The 12866-nt window shown below is 41.3% G+C and overlaps 1 protein-coding gene across 16 annotated transcripts in view; it reads left to right on the plus strand.

Moving 5' to 3' along the window:
* Window positions 1-12866, plus strand: part of ROBO2 (roundabout guidance receptor 2) — a 1292543-nt gene that overhangs the window by 813636 nt on the left and 466041 nt on the right. The gene's annotated exons all lie outside the window — the stretch shown is intronic.

A 12866-nucleotide genomic window follows, 5' to 3' on the forward strand; every position in this document is an offset into this window, starting at 1 on the left:
GAAGATTCACTTAGGCTATGAATATTAAATCATGTTATGTTCCAGTAAGACTAACATCATTTCTAAATGGTCTATTCGATAAGAGACTGAGTCACTGCCATGTATTTTATGGAAAGGACATTGTGCGTATTACACCATTGTAAGGGCTCATTCACATGAACGATTATATCGGGCAAGGACTATCCGTGGTTTTCATGGATAGCACATGTCCAACTTTTATCCTCGGACCCAGTGAGACATGTCCAATTTTCATCCGTTTGTCGGATCAAAATCGGCAATCCACAATGCAAGTCTATGAGTCCATGAATGATATCGGACTACACTTGGATGACATTCAATCGTGGTCCAACTTTCATGGACTGATACAATAAAGAAGGTGGTGACACTTATTTTCTCTTCAAGTCCAAACAAAGCTGATGACACTCTGATCAGAACACTTGGATCGTTTTTCTCGGATGGAGAGAAAACCGTCATGTCCATCTACCCTAAGGGAGACACTTCAGGGTAAAACGGTCTCTTCATAGTTCAAAGGGACTTCAACAGTAAGATGATCCGACTACTACCGATATGTTGGAGGACCTGGCAGCCACTGTGCACTTCCCCCTACAGATACGATGATTTATTACACACTTCTCTTCTAAATCAATGGGCTTTCATGGAATATACAAGTATGGTCCTCTATAGCTAAAAGTTCTCTATATAGCTAATTTCTACACCACTTTATAGAATACTAGCTGAAGAGCCCGGCGTTGCCTGGGCATAGTAAATATCTGTGGTTAGTTATAGCACCTCACTTCTCTTATTTTCCCATCACGCCTCTCATTTTCCCCATCACATCTTTCATTTTCCCCCTCACATCTCTCATTTTCTCCCTTACACCTCTCATTCCCCCCTAACACTTGTCATTTCGACCTCACATCTGTCATTTTCCGATCACTCCACTATTTTCCCTCACTCCTCTCATTTTGCACTCACACCTTTTCATTTTCACCTCACACCTCTCATTTTAACCTCAGTATATACATGTTTGTCATCTCCCTTATATATAGTATACACCTGTATGTCATCTTCTGTATATAGTATATACCTGTATGTCATCTCCCCTGTATATAGTATATACCTGCTGTGTGTCATGTCCCCTGTATATAGTATATACCTGTATGTCATCTCCTATATATAGTATATACCTGTATGTAATCTCCTCCTGTATATAGTATATACCTGTATGTCATCTCCTCCTGTATATACTATATACCTGTAGGTAATCTGCTCCTGTATATAGTATATACCTGTGTGTCATCTCCTCCTGTATATAGTATATACCTGTATGTCATCTCCTCCTGTATGTACTATGTACCTGTATGTCATCTCCTCCTCTATATAGTATATACCTGTGTGTCATCTCTCCTGTATATAGTATATATCTGTATGTCATCTCCTCCTGTATGTAGTATGTACCTGTATGTCATCTCCTCCTCTATATAGTATATACCTGTGTGTCATCTCCTCCTGTATATAGTATATATCTGTATGTCATCTCCTCCTGTATTAGCCCTCATTCACACGTTATTTGGTCAGTATTTTTACCTCAGTATTTGTAAGCTAAAATGGCAGCCTGATAAATCCCCAGCCAACAGTAAGCCCACCCCCTGGCAGTATATATTAGCTCACACATACACATAATAGACTGGTCATGTGACTGACAGCTGCCGGATTCCTATATGGTACATTTGTTGCTCTTGTAGTTTGTCTGCTTATTAATCAGATTTTTATTTTTGAAGGATAATACCAGACTTGTGTGTGTTTTAGGGCGAGTTTCGTGTGTCAAGTTGTGTGTGTTGAGTTGCGTGTGGCGACATGCATGTAGCGACTTTTGTGAGATGAGTTTTGTGTGGCGACATGCGTGTAGCAACTTTTTGTGTGTCGAGTTGCATGTGACAGGTTAGTGTAGCAAGTTGTGTGCAGCAAGTTTTGCGCATGGCGAGTTTTGCGCGTGGCGAGTTTTATGTGTGGTGCCTTTTGAGTATGTGCTAGTTTTGTGTGAGGCAACTTTTGCATGTGTTGCAACTTTTGTGCATGTGACAATTTTTCTGCGTGTGGCAATTTTTCTGCGTGTGCAAGTTTTGCGTGTGGCGAGTTTTCCATGAGGTGAGTTTTGCACGTGTGGCGAGTTTTGCATGTGGAGAGTTTTGCGCGTGGCGAGTTTTGAGCGGCGACTTTTGTGTTTCTACTTTTATGTGGCGAGGTTGGTGTATGTGTGGTGAAATGTGCGCTGAGGGTGGTATATGTGTTCGAGCACGTGGTAGTGTGTAGCGCATTTTGTGTGTGTGTTCATATCCCCGTGGTGGTGTGGTGATTATCCCAAGTTGGGGCCCCACCTTAGCAACTGTACAGTATATACTCTTTGGCGCCATCGCTCTCATTCTTTAAGTCCCCCTTGTTCATATCTGGCAGCTGTTAATTTGCCTCCAACACTTTTCCTTTCACTTTTTCCCCATTATGTAGATAGGGGCAAAATTGTTTGGTGAATTGGAAAGCACGGGGTTAAAATTTCACCTCACAACATAGCCTATGACGCTCTCGGGGTCCAGACGTGTGACTGTGCAAAATTTTGTGGCTGTAGCTGCGACGGTTCAGATGCCAATCCCGGACATACACACATACATACATACATACATACATACACACATTCAGCTTTATATATTAGATAATGGTGAATATTATTATGGCAACCTCCACAGTGTATTTCATAGTATTTGGAAGGGATTTATTAAACCGGCTAACAAACAGAATCATTAATCTTTATTGACACCATTGGTTGCAGCTGCTGCCTTGAAGGCAATAAGGATTTGGAGCCACATAGGATCATTTCTTAATGTTGATATATCCCCAAATAACCTCCCTACTTTGGTAAAGAGACAGCATTAAAGTAAAGTATTGACAACTCTGCACCTCTTCAAAGGAAAAGGAAGTTGACCGGATCATTCACCATATGGGGGTGATTGGACATCTTGCCATTAGTACTGTCTGGCTATGGTACACATTGTACAGGGATATGACTGAACTGCGACCACCAGAGTAGTATAGAGTGCACAGCCTGAACTTTGATGTAGGCATGAGCTCGAATGGTCCTGTCCAACACTGTATAGGAAAAAATCTACTTCTCCCGTTGTCATATTCTTAGAGATCAATGCATGCAAAAGACTCGAATTTAAAAGGAAATGATCAATTTTACTGACAAGTCTGTTCATATACTTTTAGGGCACGTTGTTTTTTCATATTTATAAATCCTATTCATGTTTTTCACAAATGCAAATAGTCTTATATTCTATGGGGCTGTTCACATGTCCCTGTATTTTTGTGGTGGTCTCCACCAAAACACGGAGACATGTCTGATTTTGATCAGACCAATGGACCAAACATGTCAATGCAAGTCTATAGGTCTGTAGAAACCTCCATACTTTTATTTTATTTTTATTTTTTTCATAAGAGAAATGGATGGTTGTTGGTAAAAACTGATACACGATCCAGACAGCGAAGAAAATCTGATCCAAAGCAATGATGAAAGCCGGACAGTTTTTGTGCGTACGAGAAAAATCACTCACATATGAATGAGCCCATATTCTCCAATAAATACTACTTCTAGAGCATCTTTTCTTAAAACTTTGTTCCGCTATTCCTCCAGGAAATGTCATGCTGTGAAACTGTCCCTGAAGCTGGAACCCTAACCATCCCTGTCCTGGGAGTACTCTTGAAGGTAGAGAGGCCCGGGTCTCCGACCTTGCTATGCTCTTGTTAAACCCTTATCTGTCCCCTTCCCCACCTCTTGAGGCATGGGACAGAAATGTAAGGTAAATGGAGCGCCCCCATATAAGGGCAATGGGGTACTCGGTACCGGGTCCTTCGGTTCTCAGCGGGGATGTCACGGTGGCCCGACCCGGTCCGTGGCCCTTTGAGGGACGTCCAATAAAAGGGAAAGTTTGTGTAATGTTCGTGACGACACCTGTGGTATTCGGTCAGGGGGACCGCTGGGGTGACGTTATGGCAGCTAGATGGTATACCTTCCCACAGGTGAAGTATGTCCCCAGGGCTTCCCAGTGTATAGATGGTGTGAGGCGCAGTGAATAATGAGGACACAAGGTTGCAGTCTCTTTACCTTTTACTGAAGGCTTCACTGTCCACAGTCCAGGGCACCTAATCACGGGGTAGGCAGAGTCCGGCTGGTCTGAAGGCAAATCCAGAGTCTCCTTGTCCAGGTGGAATTCAATAGCCTTCCTATGCACACAGTAACACAGTAGGTCCTCACTTGCATAAGCTCTAATGAGGTCCTCACTGTTATTACTCCTCTCACTGTTCCCTGTGGTTCGATAGAACAAAACCCCTATGACTGATGGCCTGAGGCTTGTTTATAGGGACCATAGAGACGCCCTGACCCCCAAAAGTTGCCACTGTGTCTTCTTAGGTATTAAGGTTGGGCAGCCAACTTGGAATTGACTGTCCTGCCGGTCTCTGGAGCAAGGCTTGGAGACAGTTACTCCCTCAGTATTCTGGCTAGCAGAATGCGCACCAGAAGGATACAGCTTCTCTTCGGTCACTATCCTCTCTGGTATCCACTTGTTGCTATGCCTTCCTTTCTCACTCACTGCAACACACTTCCTTTCTATGTCTCTTTCTTTGGATGCTGCCGCACGTGGGGCAGGCACGGCTCTGTGGACCCTCGTCCTCCTCAGACCACAGTCTGGATTTGGCTGGAACTCACTCCAGCCAGCTTCTGCCAAACTCCATCTGGCTCTTACTGACTAACTTCCTAACCAACCCACCAGTTTTACCTAACTGTGAGGAGTGGCCTAGTGGATAGAACCTTTGCTCCCCCTGGTGGACTGGAGTGTGAAGTGTGTTGTGTGTGGTTGTGATACCTGGACAGGAGATCTCCTTTATTGCCATCAGACATAATATCACTCCCCCTGGTGGAAGAATGACACTACTGCAATGAGCAGGACTCTGGGGCGCTGCATGACAAGACACAAAGACGGAATCAGGACAACAGAAAACCTCTATCATATAAAAGCAGAAACCAACAATAGGGTGGCTGATAGGGACAGGGAGGAATAAACTAAATGGTGACTGGGCCCAGGAGATAAACACCCACGTACAACAACAAATTATAGATCACTACTACAACATCTCCACTGCAACCATTTAGCTTTAGCATAGGAAGACAAATCTTTCAGTGGCAGTATATATAGAGGGAGTAAATGATAAGCAATTACAGCTGCTGTATGGTGTCAGCCAGCACTGAAACAGTCCTTAACCCTCTTAGCACCGAAGGAAAGGCAATCAATTAATAATATAGCATAAATCACACCATTTCTAAAGAAGAGTGCAATTCATTGAATGACGTGACCATCTATGTTCAGGTCTCCCAGGGGTTATGACACCCTCATGACAAAATTAAAGAATAAATTACAACTGGGCGTTACCAGCTAGAGACGTGTCCCTACACTAACTGATATTATCCAATCACTTCTTATAGTAATAAACTGTAAGGACACACCCCTTTGACAAAAGGAATTATAGCACAATTTATTCATAAACTTCTGGGAGGAATAACAGAGAAACAGTATAATGTACAGTTTTAATAAAATGCTCTAGAAGTGTTATTTTTTGGAGGAGAATTGTAGTTAATGAAACAGATCTGTCAGGAGTGGGGCAGGTTTTTATACAAAACCTACATTACAAGTTATAAATTTGCCCATAGTCTGAGCATAGGCAATAGTAGAGTTGATCTTGAGCTTTTGGAGTGTTGGGGCACGTCTGTTTCTTTTTTAGTGTTTATATACTATGCTTTTACTTCTAAATCCACAGGAGTTATGGCTCCCTATAGCCGGGCTGGTAATCCTCTTCCTGATGCATATTTATATGGATAAATATTTAAATATCACTTTGATAACTTATTTAATGCTTCCTTATCTATACCATAAATACCAGCAGGACATAACATCTCTTTTCTTTACAACATTAATTTTCTAATTTTGTGTTAAACATTAACACAGCAGAAAAAAAAAGAAAAAAACCTGCTCTCGTAAATGAGGGTTCTGTCTTTATCCAGACAAGACAAGTGGAAATTTGTAATTCAAATGAGAAAATTTAATGAACTTAATGCACAGTCTGGAAAAAATGTAGTAATGTGCCAATTTGGTTCTCGTAAGGCTTATCCCAAACATTCCCATTAAGGTATTGATTGTGACCATTTAGAGGTCTGAATGAGAAGATGAACGTCCTAATGGCCTGTACATTACACTATTAGATGGAAGAACCCAAAGAGAGAAACATGGGCATTGTCAAGTGAAGTTTACTAAACACGAAGAGGGCTGCCAACACTTTCAGGATTTGTTTACTTGATGCCTTTTTTTATCTTTTCATCTGGCATTAAATTTTAATCTGTTTGAAATAATTGTCATAGTTTGGATTTATTTCAACCAAAGCAAAGATTCAGTCTGCGCTCTAACATTGTAACTAAATATCTTGGCCGAGGCAACATGGCCCGGCACCGAGGGCTTATGTCCCACCGGTCAGTCCAGATGTGGCGCTAAGAAATAGGATGTTCAGGCACTTGTCTGCTTTAGAAAAAAAATATTTTAAGCTGTGAAATTGGGATATTCGAAAAGTGTTGTGTCCTCACATGCATCCACCAAGGCAATCGGCTGATCGTACCAGGTCCAGTTCAGAAAACAGATGATTCTTGCAGAGAAAGCCATGTCCTACTGTTTCTAGCCATTGTAAGGTCATAATGATGAATGGCCGCCGTTACTTTACAAGGACAGCTTGAGTCTTTCGGAACAGGAGCAGCATTTACAGGGTGGCTCTTCATTTTAACATAAAGAGGTGGATGCCAAATGGTAACCCTCCATCTATGATATTATATATATATATATATATATATATATATATATATATATATATATATATATATATATATATATACACTCACCGGCCACTTTATTAGGTACACCTGTCCAACTTCTTGTTAACACTTAATTTCTAATCAGCCAATCACATAGCGGCAACTTTGAGTGCCTTTGAACGTGGCATGGTTGTTGTTGCCAGAAGGGCTGGTCTGAGTATTTCAGAAACTGCTGATCTACTGGGATTTTCACGCACAACCATCTCTAGGGTTTACAGAGAATGGTCCGAAAAAGAAAAAAAATCCAGTGAGCGGCAGTTCTGTGGGCGGAAATGCCTTGTTGATGCCAGAGGTCAGAGGAGAATGGGCAGACTGGTTCGAGCTGATAGAAAGGCAACAGTGACTCAAATCGCCACCCGTTACAACCAAGGTAGGCCTAAGAGCATCTCTGAACGCACAGTGCGTCGAACTTTGAGGCAGATGGGCTACAGCAGCAGAAGACCACACCGGGTACCACTCCTTTCAGCTAAGAACAGGAAACTGAGGCTACAATTTGTACAAGCTCATCGAAATTGGACAGTAGAAGATTGGAAAAACGTTGCTTGGTCTGATGAGTCTCGATTTCTGCTGCGACATTCGGATGGTAGGGTCAGAATTTGGCGTAAACAACATGAAAGCATGGATCCATCCTGCCTTGTATGGAGCATCTTTGGGATGTGCAGCCGACAAATCTGCGGCAACTGTGTGATGCCATCATGTCAATATGGACCAAAATCTCTGAGGAATGCTTCCAGCACCTTGTTGAATCTATGCCACGAAGAATTGAGGCAGTTCTGAAGGCAAAAGGGGGTCCAACCCGTTACTAGCATGGTGTACCTAATAAAGTGGCCGGTGAGTGTATATATATATATATAATATCTTTACTAAGGCATGGAACAACCTTCATGAAACAACCATTACAATAGAGTAATCAGACTGCCTCATTGAATAACATGAGGATGAGTGCTGTCTGTCAAAACGACGGATAGCACTTGTCCCCATGTTGGTCAATGAGGCAAAGCACATGTCCAATTTTTTCCTTGGACATTGTCTGTCCAAGGAAAAAAAATGTATGTCCGAGTTTAATTTGATATTTGCATCGCACGCTGACAAAAAAGTCATTGAATGTGTGGAAAACATTGTGTGCAGTCCGATTTCTACAAACTGCCAGAATGTTGAAGATTGAGACATTTTTTTGTCCATCTTCTCCTCATCTGAGAGAATATGAACATACTGTGATCAAACTCTATGATTTTGATCAGAGTGTCATTTACATAATCGGCCCAATTCTCTCAAATCTGTGGTCATGTGCACCTGCCCTAAAGATGATCATGTTCACTGTGATCAACTTACCATTAGGGAAAACTGACAAAAGCCATTGTCCACAGTAGGAAACTCCTTTTTGTGCGGAGTATGTAAGAGAAAAGTAATAACTCATTTTTTTTTATTCAATATTGGTATATTAGTGTACTCCACTGTTCTGCTGATTTAACAGTCCAATACATTAGAAATTGTCCATGAGTTGAGGTTAGGTTCTAGTAGTTGGAGGTAGGCCTGAACAAAGGTGTCACAGTTCATGGCTGGGTTCCCTTGGCTCTCATCAGAAATTAACACTCATGCTATTGCAGATGATAAAACGACATTGATCTGAATGGTTTCCTACAGCACAGGCAGGGTCAAATCAATGGCTTTTTCTGATTGGAGATCCTTCGTTACAGCTTCTGTTGTAACCAGGGTGTTTTTGCTCAAGGGATTATTAGGGCGTCTCAGTTCATTGAACCAAACGCTTATTTTTATTTAGGATATAAAAATTTATTTTTCCTTTTTTTTATTTTCTAAATTGTGCAAAGGATATACATTTCCATTGTGAGAAAAGCAAAATACAAATGATTGTTTTTGTTATTGCTGATATAAGTTGCTAAATATCTGCAATAAAGTGAAGGTCCGTAGACACAGCGTTGTGTGACCAGTGACAGATGGGGGGCCCAGGAATGCCCCATCAGTCCGCATTATGGAGCGGCACCCAACCTGCGTGCCTTTGTCTTCTGTCCTAGCATCCAAGGCAATACTTTGTAATACGGCACTTTTAGGTAAAATAAAGAGGCACAGTAAAGTAAAATATGCACCATCAGATTTCTTTGTGGGTCATTATATTTATTATTGTAGCTTATCCCTAATGAAGGTGGATGAGCTATAATACCAGATTCTATCCATAAAAAAGACTCATGCTGTTTTTGAAAAACATATATATATATTTTTTCATTCTTAGACTTTAGGCTGAAAAAGAGGTAAAGAAACACTAAAAGAATAATACTTTGTATATTATATGTTCCAGTCTGCCTAATCCTAGAATTACCTTATTTCACAAGGACAGTCATGTTCCTCTTGTAATACATGCTACCAGTGAGGCAGGAAGGAAGCCATGTTGCTCATAACAGCAGCATGTATTGCAAAAAAGAAGAAAAAAAGGTAATTCCCAGAAGGATCCTCAGCTCATCAACGTTAAAAATAGCCCCATCATGTTCCTTGGAGCTAATTATTGAAAATGAGGCCCTTTGTGAAATGATACAGGTGTAAGGAGTGGTGAAAATTTTACGTATTCACATCTTGGCGGATTACTAGAAAATGCAATAGATGAGAATGATGAGAGACAAAACCAAGGAATCGCTAAGGTTGGTGAGTATATCATGTTCTTGCATCTTATATTAGTCTTATATTTACCAATATTGAAAAACATACTTTCAGGATGAAAGATCCATAAGAGTTTCACTGTTTTTGGACCAAATTTTATTTTTGCTACCTAGGTTCCCTTCACTCTAAATATGGTGGTTGCGAGGTTTCATCGGGAGGAGGACGCCATTCTCATTTTTCTTTACCTCCCAACTTGCACTGTATTTTTTTGGCTAGTCGAAGCTAGGCAAACTTGTATACCATTTCATCACATTTTAGGAGTAGCTTTTAAATATAGGTCATATATGAAACACATGACTTTATAGACACCACGGAATGTGCCATGGGAAAATTAATTGTTTGCTTTCAAGTGTTTTAATCTTATGACTGGTACAGAGCTCACATGATAAGTCTCACTACAGTATTTCACTGCCTTAATTGGCAAATATTGTTCTATTGGCATCATGGTAGACTCCACAGAATCATCTAGTAGTAATCAAAAGTGTCCAAACATGGCAGGACCAAGTTCACAACCAAAGGGAGACTTTTTTGGTTGTTGGAAGATTGCTTTTGGAAATGATGAGAATTGGATTTTTCTTGATATCCCCATTTTTCTTTTTCTCAATTCTCCCATCCCCTTCCCAATGTTCTCATCATAGAAAACTTTTTTTTGTTTTGTTTTTCCCAAAAACAAAAGCTACATGTGTCTGACAACTGATGATCTATTTTTCCCTCTATTGAAATAAGCCATGGTTAGGGATAAAAACACTAGGATGAATGTTTGTTCAATCACTAGCTATTACGGTACATGTATTTTGGTATTAAACTAGTCATCTAGGCACTCCAGAATCTGATAGGTCAGGTTTAGATAGAAGAACAATGTTATTTCCATTTTTTAATATATATACAGTACAGACCAAAAGTTTGGACACACCTTCTAATTTAAAGATTTTTCTGTATTTTCATGACTATGAAAATTGTACATTCACACTGAAGGCATCAAAACTATGAATTAACACATGTGGAATTATATACTTAACAAAAAAGTGTGAAACAACTGAAATTATGTCTTATATCCTAGGTTCTTCAAAGTAGCCACTTTTTGCTTTGATGACTGCTTTGCACACTCTTGCCATTCTCTTGATGAGCTTCAAGAGGTAGTTACCGGGAATGGTCTTCCAACAATCTTGAAGGAGTTCCCAGAGATGCTTAGCACTTGTTGGCCCTTTTGTCTTCACTCTGCAGTCCAGCCCACCCCAAACCATCTCGATTGGGTTCAGGTCTGGTGACTGTGGAGGCCAGGTCATCTGGCGTAGCACCCCATCACTCTCCTTGGTCAAATAGCCCTTACACAACCTGGAGGTGTGTTTGGGGTCATTGTCCTGTTGAAAAATAAATGATAGTCCAACTAAACGCAAACCGGATGGAATAGCATGCCGCTGCAAGATGCTGTGGTAGCCATGCTGGTTCGGTATGCCTTCAATTTTTAATAAATCCCCAACAGTGTCACCCCCACACCATCACACCTCCTCCTCCATGCTTCACGGTGGGAACCAGGCATATAGAGTTCATCCGTTCACCTTTTCTGCGTCGCACAAAGACACGGTGGTTGGAACCAAAGATCTCAAATTTGGACTCATCAAACCAAAGCACAGATTTCCACTGGTCTAATGTCCATTCCTTGTGTTCTTTAGCCCAAACAAGTCTCTTCTGCTTGTTGCCTGTCCTTAGCAGTGGTTTCCTAGCAGCTATTTTACCATGAAGGCCTGCTGCACAAAGTCTCCTCTTAACAGTTGTTGTAGAGATGTGTCTGCTGCTAGAACTCTGTGTGGCATTGACCTGGTCTCTAATCTGAGCTGCTGTTAACCTGCGATTTCTGAGGCTGGTGACTCGGATAAACTTATCCTCAGAAGCAGAGGTGATTCTTGGTCTTCCTTTCCTGGGGCGGTCCTCATGTGAGCCAATTTCTTTGTAGCGCTTGATGGTTTTTGCAACTGCAGTTGGAGACACTTTCAAAGTTTTCCCAATTTTTCGGACTGACTGACCTTCATTTCTTAAAGTAATGATGGCCACTCGTTTTTCTTTACTTAGCTGCTTTTTTCTTGCCATAATACAAATTCTAACAGTCTATTCAGTAGGACTATCAGTTGTGTATCCACCAGACTACTGACAACTGATGGTCCCAACAGCATTTATAAAGCAAGAAATCCCACTTATTAAACCTGACAGGGCACACCTCACCTCAAGCTCATCAAGAGAATGCCAAGAGTGTGCAAAGCAGTCATCAAAGCAAAAGGTGGCTACTTTGAAGAACCTAGAATATAAGACATATTTTCAGCTGTTTCACACTTTTTGTTAAGTATATAATTCTACATGTGTTAATTCATAGTTTTGATGCCTTCAGTGTGAATTTGAGAAAATGAGAAGGTGTGTCCAACTTTTGGTCTGTACTGTGTATATATATATATATATATATATATATATATATTTATATATTTAAGACTATTTACCTCATCCGGTTCTTCAATTATATTTTCCCGTTCTGGGGTACCACAGACTAGTACTTCATGCCCCGTCCCTATTCTTGGCTAAAAAAGGGGTCATGTGTGCGTGTCCAGCCTCCCGGCTTGTGATTGGTTGACCGCGACGCAACCAATCACAAGCTGGGACATCACGGGAGGCTGGACACGCGCGCATTTTAAAATGCGCGCGTGTCCAGCCTCCCGTGACGTCACGGCTTGTGATTGGTTGCGTCGCCCATGTGACTGCGACGCAACCAATCACAAAGCCGGGACGTAATTTTAAAATCCTTAAGGACCTGAAATTACGTCACGGCTTGCTGTGATTGGTTGCGTCGCCCATGTGACTGCGACGCAACCAATCACAAAGCCGGAGCGTAATTTTAAAATACTGAATGACCTGAAATTACGTCACGGCTTGCTGTGATTGGTTGCGTTGCGGTCACATGGGCGGCACGCGACCAATCACAAGCCGGGACCTCACGTAAGGAAAGAAAAGCGCGAATTTTAAACAAAGAACGCTGCCGCTTCCCTCGGTAAGGTGCAGGCTGCGTCGGAGAGGTGAGTATAGCAATATTTTTTATTTTAATTCTCTCTTTTACACATTTTTACATTAATGTTGTTTCGATACCGATACCCGATACCACAAAAGTATCGGATCTCGGTATCGGAATTCCGATACAGCAAGTATCGGCCGATACCCGATACTTGCGGTATCGGAATGCTCAACACTA

Source organism: Ranitomeya variabilis, chromosome 3 (genome assembly GCF_051348905.1).
Source record: "Ranitomeya variabilis isolate aRanVar5 chromosome 3, aRanVar5.hap1, whole genome shotgun sequence".
Taxonomy (NCBI): domain Eukaryota; kingdom Metazoa; phylum Chordata; class Amphibia; order Anura; family Dendrobatidae; genus Ranitomeya; species Ranitomeya variabilis.